Genomic DNA, 9,130 nt, shown 5'->3' on the forward strand with positions numbered 1-9,130 from the left:
CTGATTGGTATAACCAACCTTAAATGGAACGTTAGGACTGACCTTTTTTGACCGGGTCTGTTTTTATTGATGCAATATGCCGCCATTTTTCCGAGCCGTAATGCAAAGTGCTTCATCCTAGCGTGACCTGATTGTAGGTAACGACATGAGATGCTGTGTTTCCATTGATAACATCTGGTGAAAACACTGTGGAATAACCTCTCCAGCTGTGTGATTCTGTCTGTCACACACTGCCAAAATGGTTTTGTCTCAAACAAATTGGCTGGAATTAAGTGACATTTACGGCCAGGGTAATAGCATCAATATTCATGGACCAGGGTAATATCATCAATATTTATTTATAATATTTATTTATTTATTTAGACGTTTGCTTATTGGGAGCAGCAAATGGTGAGCAGACTTGCATCTCTATCTTTCTGGCCCTCACTTTTTCATTCCCTATCCCTCTCTCTCTCTCTGTAGCTCTCTGTAGCTCTCTCCATCTCTCTGTATCTCTCTATCTCTCTCTCTCTCTCTCTCTCTCTCTGTAGCTCTCTCTCTCACCCTCTGTATCTCTCTCTGTTTCTCTCTCTCTGTATCACTCTCTGTAGCTCTCTCACTCTGTTTCTCTCTCTCTCTGTATTACTCTCTGTATCACTCTCTCTCTCTGTATCACTCTCTGTATCTCTCTCTGTAGCTCTCTGTATCTCTCTCTGTATCACTCTCTGTATCCCTCTCTCTGTATCTCTCTCTATATACAGTGGGGCAAAAAAGTATTTAGTCAGCCACCAATTGTGCAAGTTCTCCCACTTAAAAAGATGAGAGGTTTTCTGGATTTTTTTTCTAATTTTGTCTGTCATTGTAATGCTCCGGGTGTTGTGGGTGTGGAGTCAAATGCAGGAGACAGAGAGTTCAATGCTGTGCGTCTTTAATAGCACCAACGCACCACAGGGTGCTCACAATAGTTACGTTCCCAAACACAGGGAATCAAAATGTACAACGGAAAAAATCACGACCAGGCACTAACACGTACCTCTACAACAGAGCCGAAGGTTACACTGAAATAATCCCGCACAACAACCAGGCGGGCCGGCTGTCTAATAAAGACAAACTAATTAAACATAAACAGGTGCTACCACTAAACATACAAGGAGGGGGAGGAAAGACAATCAGTGGCAACTAATAGGCCGGTGACGACGACCGCCGAGCGCCACCAGCCCGGGAAAGGGAACCACCCTCGGTCGGACTCGTGACAGTCATAGTTGAAGTGTACCTATGGTGAAAATTACAGGCCTCTCTCATCTTTTTAAGTGGGTGAACTTGCACAATTGGTGGCTGACTAAATACTTTTTTGCCCCACTGTATATCCCTCTCTCTGTAGCTCTCTCTGTAGCTCTCTCTCTACAGCTCTCTCTCTCTGTATCTTTCTCTGTATCTCTCTCTCCCTCCTTCTCTCTCTGTATCTCTCTCTCTCTCTCTCTCTCTCTCTCTCTCTCTCTCTGTAGCTCAATTCAATTCCATGTAAGGGCTTTCTTGGCATGGGAAAAATATGTTTACATTGCCAAAGCAAGTAAAATCTTGCTGCTGTGATGGCACACTGTGGTATTTCACCTGATAGATATGGGAGTTCATCATAATTTGATTTGTTTTTGAAGTCTTTGTGGGTCTGTGTAATCTGAGGGAAATATGTGTCTGGCCTGTCTTCTGGCCTGCACCTGCCTGTCTTATCTTGAGAGCCAGGTCTGCCTACGGCGGCCTTTCTCAATAGCAAGGCTATGCTCACTGAGTCAGTACATAGTCAAAACCTTCTTAAGTTTGGGTCAGTCACAGTGGTCAGGTATTCTGCCACTGTACTCTCTGTTTAGGGACAAATAGCATTCTAGTTTGGTATGTTTTTTTGTAAATTCCAATGTGTCAAGTAATTATGTTTTTGTTTTCTCATCATTTGGTTGCGTCCAATTGGGTTATTGTCCTGGGGCTCTGTGGGGTCTATTTGTGTTTGTGAACAGAGCCCCAGGACCAGCTTGCTTAGGGAACCTTTCTCCAGGTTAATCTCTCCGTAGATGATGGCTTTGTTATGAGAGGTTTGGGAATCAATTATTTTTAGGTGGTTATAGAATTTAACTGCTCTTTTCTAGATTTTGATAATTAGCGGGTATCGGACTAATTCTGCTCTGCATGCATTATTTGGTGTTTTACATAGTACACAAAGGATATTTTTGAGGAATTCTGCATGCAGAGTCTTAATTTGGTGTTGGTCCCACTTTGTGAATTATTGGTTGGTGAGTGGACCCCAGACCTCACAACCATAAAGGGCAATGGGTTTTACAACTGATTCAAGTATTTTAAGCCAGATCCTAATTGGTATGTCAAATGTTATGTTCCTGGTGGCATAGAAGGCCCTTCTTGTCTTGTCTCTCAGATCGTTCACAGTTTTGTGGAAGTTACCTGTGCTCTAGGGCAACGGTATCTAGATGGAATTTGTATTCGTGGTCCTGGTCCATTATTTTTGTCTTACTGAGACTTACTGTCAGGGCCCAGGTATGACAGAATATATGCAGAAGATCTAGGTGTTGCTGTAGGCCCTCCTTGGTTGGGGACAGAAGTACCAGATCATCAGCAAACAGTAGACATTTGACTTCTGATTCTAGTAGGGTGAGGGCGGGTGCTGCAGACTGTTCTAGTGCCCTCACCAATTCTTTGATATATATGTTGAAGAGGGTGGGGCTTAAGCTGCATCCCTGTCTCACCCCACGGCCCTGTGGAAAGAAATGTGTGTTTTTTTGCCAATTTTAACCACACACTTGTTGTTTGTGTACATGGATTTTATAATGTTGTATGTTTTCCCCCCATCACCACTTTCCATCAGTTTGTATAGCAGACCCTCAGTGGTTTATCCATACATCTACGTTTTGGATAGATAACTCTTCGTGTTGTTGTTTGTTTAGAGCTTTCCAAATTTCCCAGAAGTGGGTAGATTCTATGGATTTTTCAGTTACATTGAGCTGATTTGAGCTGTTCCTTCTTTTTCCATAGTGTATTTCTGTATTGTTTTTGTGATTCACCATAGTGAAGGAGTAGACTCAGGTATTCTGGGTCTCTATGTTTTTGGTTGGACAGGATTCTCAATTTCTTTCTTAGGTTTTTGCATTCCTCATTAAACCATTTGTCATTGTTATTCATTATCATAGGTTGTCTGCTTAAGATTTTTATATTTGATAGAGCATCTGAGAGGTCAAATATACTGTTTAGGTTTTCTACTGCCAAGTTTACACCTTCAGTATTACAGTGACATCACAGACAAACTGAATTGGTCCACCCACACAGACAGCATCGTGAAGAAGGCGCAGCACCAAAAGCACTCACAAACTTCTACAGATGCACAATCGAGAGCATCCTGGTGGGCTGTATCACCGCCTGGTACGGCGGCCATAAAGATCATCAAGGACAACAACCACCCGAGCCACTGCCTGTTCACCCCGCTATCATCCAGAAGGCGAGGTCAGTACCTGGGACCGAGAGACTGAAAAACAGCTTCTATCTCAAGGCCATCAGACTGTTAAACAGCAACCACTAACATTGAGTGGCTGCTGCCAACACACTGACTCAACTCCAGCCACTTTAATAATGGGAATTGATGGGAAATGATGTAAAATATATCACTAGCCACTTTAAACAATGCTACCTAATATAATGTTTACATACCCTACATTATTCATCTCATATGTATACGTATATACTGTACTCTATATCATCTACTGCATCTTTATGTAAAACATGTATCACTAGCCACTTTAACTATGCCACTTTGTTTACATACTCATCTCATATGTATATACTGTACTCGATACCATCTACTGTATCTTGCCTATGCTGCTCTGTACCATCACTCATTCATATATCTTTATGTACATATTCTTTATCCCCTTACACTTGTGTATAAGACAGTAGTTTTGGAATTGTTAGTTAGATTACTTGTTGGTTATTACTGCATTGTCGGAACTAGAAGCACAAGCATTTCGCTACGCTCGCATTAACATCTGCTAACCATGTGTATGTGACAAATAAAATTTGATTTGATTTGAAACCTCTCTCTTTCTCATCCTCCAGTTTCCTTCTCTCTCGCTCCAGTTTCCTTCTCCCTCCCTTTTCCTGATCTCTCTTTCTCTCTCTCTCTCCTGTGGCCTGCTCTCTCTCTCTCTCTCTACAGTTTCCTGCTCTCTCTCTCTCTCGTTTCCTGCTCTCCCTCTCTCTCTCTTGTTTCCTGCTCTGCCTCTCCCTCTCTCTCTCTCTCTCTCGTTTCCTGCTCTCTCTTTCTCTCTCTCTCTCTCTCTCTCTCTGTTGCTCTCTCTCTCTGTAGCTCTCTCTCGCTCTCTCACTCTCTCTCTGTAGCTCTCTCTCTCTCTCGCTCTCTCTCGCTCCCTCTCTCTGTAGCTCGCTCTCTCTCTCTCTCTCTGTAGCTCTCTCTCTCTCTGTAGCTCTCTCTCTCTCTCTGTAGCTCTCTCTCTCTCTCTCTCTGTAGCTCTCTCTCTCGCGCTCTCTCTCTCTCTTTCTGTAGCTCTCTCTCTCTCTGTAGCTCTCTCTCTCTCTCTGTAGCTCTCTCTCGCTCTCTCTCTCTCTCTCTCTCTCTCTCTCTCTCTCTCTCTCTCTCACTCGCTCTCCCATGTCCTGCTCTCTCTATCTATCCAGTGGTGCAGACTATGGAGCTATTACTGGAATCCACATCGGTGAGATGTTACGTTTTCCCCATCCCTAACCCTGGAAAAGGTATCAACTCCTTACTCTCAATAAGATCCAGACACGGAATGTAAAGACCATGCAGGGTCTGAACCAGAAACGAACTGGAATCAGAAATCGACCCGGACATCGGCCCATTTTTAGACAGGCCCAAATATGTACCAGCCCGTCTGGCATTTGCCCGAACTTCCATATGGCAGCTCTATTTACAAATCAGATTATTCAATCAGTATGTGGTCCAAAGAGCTATAGAGGAAGCCGAGGAAAGCCAACGAGGTTTGAACAGCCAGATATCATTTATCCCATTTCTCAAGATCCCTTCAATGTGTTTGATGTGTGTGTGTGTGTGTGTGTGTGTGTGTGTGTGTGTGTGTGTGTGTGTGTGTGTGTGTGTGTGTGTGTGTGTGTGTGTGTGTGTGTGTGTGTGTGTGTGTGTGTGTGTGTGTGTGTGTGTGTGTGTGTGTGTGTGTGTGTGTGTGTGTGAGACAGAGATAGTTAATCCAAACTTAAAATGCATTTCCCAGAAGGAGTAGTCGAAACCATGGGTGTCTGATCATTGTTCAGGGTCACAGGTGCATTATTAGGTTTCAAGCAGCAAGATCACGAGAATAATAGATACCCACATATTTGAATAGATACCCACATATTTGAATAGATACCCACATATTTGAATAGATACCCACATATTTGAATAGATACCCGCGTATTTGAATAGATACCCGCGTATTTGAATAGATACCCGCGTAGTTGAATAGATACCCACATATATGAATAGATACCCACATGCAGTGGGGCAAAAAAGTATTTAGTCAGCCTCCAATTGTGCAATTCTCCCACTTAAAAAGATGGGTCTGTTTCTCATGGCTCGGGCTATGCCCCTTAGTTCCAGTGAAGGGAAATCTTAACACTACAGCGTATTTGACAATATACCAGTATTTATGCATGGACCGGTTAGTTTTTTAACTTTACCTTCTATAATGCTATTTTAATGTTTGGTTTGTTAAATGTGATAGTCCGTGTGTAACATCCATTTTTATAGTTTATACTCCGCTACTTGAGTCATCGTCATCGTCATCTCTCTCTCTCTCTCTCTCTCTCTCTCTCTCTCTCTCTCTCTCTCTCTCTCTCTCTCTCTCTCTCTCTCTCTCTCTTTCTCTCTTTCTCTCTCTCTTTCTCTCTCTCTCTCCACACAGACATAGTCCCACCCCTTGTCACTCAAGGAGCGCATTAGTTGTTGCTTGACCACGAGGCACTTGCTTTCAGTCTGCATGTTCAATGCAGCACATGCAACAATGTTTTTGTTAATCTACAAGCATCCTATAATTACAATATTAGTTTGTCTTTCTTACATCTGCAAACAGCTAGTTTGTATTTTCTTCGCAAGTTAAGCTAAATCATGTTAGCCACCAATGCTAATCGCTAGTTAGCTAGCTAAAATAAAAGTACTGAGTCAAGAGTAAACGGAGCTAGCTAATACAGCCTGATTCCAATACTGGTGAAGGCTTAAATCAGCATGTTGTTTGTGCAACAGTATCTTCTATATCAAAGAGGAATAGGCGAAGCATGAATATGTTGGCTATATGAATTAAGATTAAATGTAGCCTAAGATTATAGGGTCCCCTAAGAAACACTGAACATCACTGGTTCCTACCCTGTCACGATAGCTCGTCCGTGACATTTCATTCGTTGTCATGTCAAACAACACTGTAATCAAAGTGCCCACTATTATTTATATTCTAACTATAGAATTATAATAAACATTCTATTTCCATGATTCCAAAAGTTCACCCAAGGGTTTTGATCTAAATCGCAATTGCAACATTTGGTTAAAAATAAGGCCTAGTATTTTTTGCCCGTATCGTGGCAGTGTGGAAATGATCTCAAATGAGTGCAGGAAATGCAGGAAATTATTTTAGGTTGAAGTTGAATTGAACAGTATAAACCAATCAGAATGGAGAAAGACCCATTGAAATAATGTAGAATATATGTGTTGCCACCCTAAGGTCACTACTCATAAAGCAAATTTAGAACTTTTATTAATCAAAAACATAAAATACTGTGATATTATATTCTGGCCATATGGCCCAGCCCTAGCTACTGCATACAATGACATTCTAGACAATTCTGTGCTTCCAACTTTGTGGCAACAGTTTAGGGAAGATCCCTTTCCTGTTTCAGCATGACAATGCCGCCATGCACAATACGAGGTCCATCAGAAATCGTTTTGTCGAGATCAGTGTGGAAGAACTTGACTGGTCTGCACAGAGCCCTGACCTCAAGCTTCTACGGTCGTCTTCAGTGTTTAAATCTTATCTCATCTTATCTCATTGGTCTGGTCATACTTTAGGTGTTGATCACCTTTTCCTGTCTGTTTCCATAGCTGCCATCATTCTTACATTACACTCTGATGTACACTGAGTGGACAAAACATTAAGAACACCTGTTCTTTCCATGACATATTTTCACCAACTACTTGCTCCCGAGTGGTGCAGCGGTCCTAAGGCACTGCACCTCGGTGCAAGAGGTGTCACTATAATTCCTGGTTCGAATCCAGGCTGAATCACATCTGACCGTGATTGGGAGTAGCATAGGGTGGCACACAATTGGCTCAGCCGTCATTGTAAATAAGCATTTGTTCTTAACCGACTTGCCTAGTTAAATGAATAAAAATTAAACATGTAAATACACTGAGTGGACAAAACATTAAGGACAACCTGCTCTTTCCACGATATGGACTATCCAGGTGAAAGCTATTATCCCTTATTGATGTCACTTCTTAAATGGACTTCAATCAGTATCGATAAAGGGGAGGAGGCAGGTTAAATAAGGATTTTTAAGCCTAGAAACAATTTAAATATGGATTGGGTATGTGTGCCATTCAGAGGGTGAATTGGCAAGACAAGATTGAAGTGCCTTTGAACGGGGTATGGTAGTAGGTGCCAGGCACACCGGTTTAAGTGTGTCAAGAACTGCAACGCTGCTGGGTTTTTCACACTCAACAGTTTCCCATGTGCATCAACAATGGTCCACCACCCAAAAAAAAGACATCCAGCAAACTTGACACCACTGTGGGAAGCATTGGAGTTGTCATGGGCCAGCATCCCTGTGGAATGTGGAGTCCATGCATGCCACAAAGGATTGAGGCTGTACTGAGTGCCAAAGGGCATGCAACTCAATACTAGGAAGGTGTTCCTAATGTTTTGTACACTCGGTGTATAGTTTTAGCTCTGGTCAGATCCAAAAGCACTCGCTTTCTCTCCTTTCATACTAATGCAAACATACAGACAGATGACATACTGTACTGAGGAGACCACCTTCAGAGTTTTCCTATGGCCTGAAGCTATTCTGGTCGATGTATCTTTTACCATGTCTCTCCTTATGGGGTTCAGGCAAAGGCTTTGCTATGTCATCTTTATTGTCCCGGTCGTAACCGGATAGAGGACAGGCGGTCTTTTGTGTCACATACAGACAGAATCATTTACTTTTGAGCCCGTCTGGGGGCGCTAGATGGGCTGTGTTTGCACTTTTGGGACTATCCCGTTGGTTCCATTGTGCCAGACAAGCTCAATCAAGTGCAGTTTCTGCAAGAAAACAATTACTATTTGAACCCAGTTCTTGGCTGGACTTGTGAATAAGATTACAGATAATGACAGGCGAGCTATTCATCCAGACATAAGGGATGAAAAAAAGAAATAAAAAGTTTGAATCCAGACTTCACCCTGTAATTGAGTTGGACTCCACTCTATCCAACAGTTTCTGTTTAATGCCATGTCATGTAGACTCCATCCATAGCCAGAAGTCATCAGTGGGGAGGGAGATGTATGAGCCATGTTTATCTGCTATGGTTTTCATTTAGATATTTATTAGCGGATACAGACACACACTCTTTTCTCTCTTTCTCTCTCTCTCTCTCTCTCTCTCTCTCTTCCAAAGTAAATTCTTGGTGCTATAAATTTCCAGAACAGACAAGCTCATTTTACTATGAATCAGATAGGGGAGTGAAGTGTGTGTGTCTCTCTCTCGCTCTCTCCCTCTTTAGAAAACATACAAATATGTCGGTGCAATCTTAGAGTTAATCGTTTTAAAATGTGATTATACTATATTTAGAAAGCATATAAATAATTTCAAGCCTTATTCATACAGTTTTGTTTCAGCAATTTCTAACTAACTACCAGAAAGGTTGGATTTTAACATTTCTTAGAGAATGCAGCATGATTAGTTATTGTTTATTGCCCTCTCATGATAAATAATTACTTCCTGGGATTACATAGATTACATTTTCAATTACATTTAACTGGTTTAACCAACAGTGCATAATTGTATACTAGGTGCAATGCTACCACGTGAAGGGAAAGATTATTTGTTCCATTTCACAAAATACTTGGATAAGACACATTCGGGCCTCCAGTTATTG

The sequence above is a fragment of the Oncorhynchus masou genome, chromosome 17 (assembly GCF_036934945.1).
Source record: "Oncorhynchus masou masou isolate Uvic2021 chromosome 17, UVic_Omas_1.1, whole genome shotgun sequence".
Lineage (NCBI taxonomy): Eukaryota > Metazoa > Chordata > Actinopteri > Salmoniformes > Salmonidae > Oncorhynchus > Oncorhynchus masou.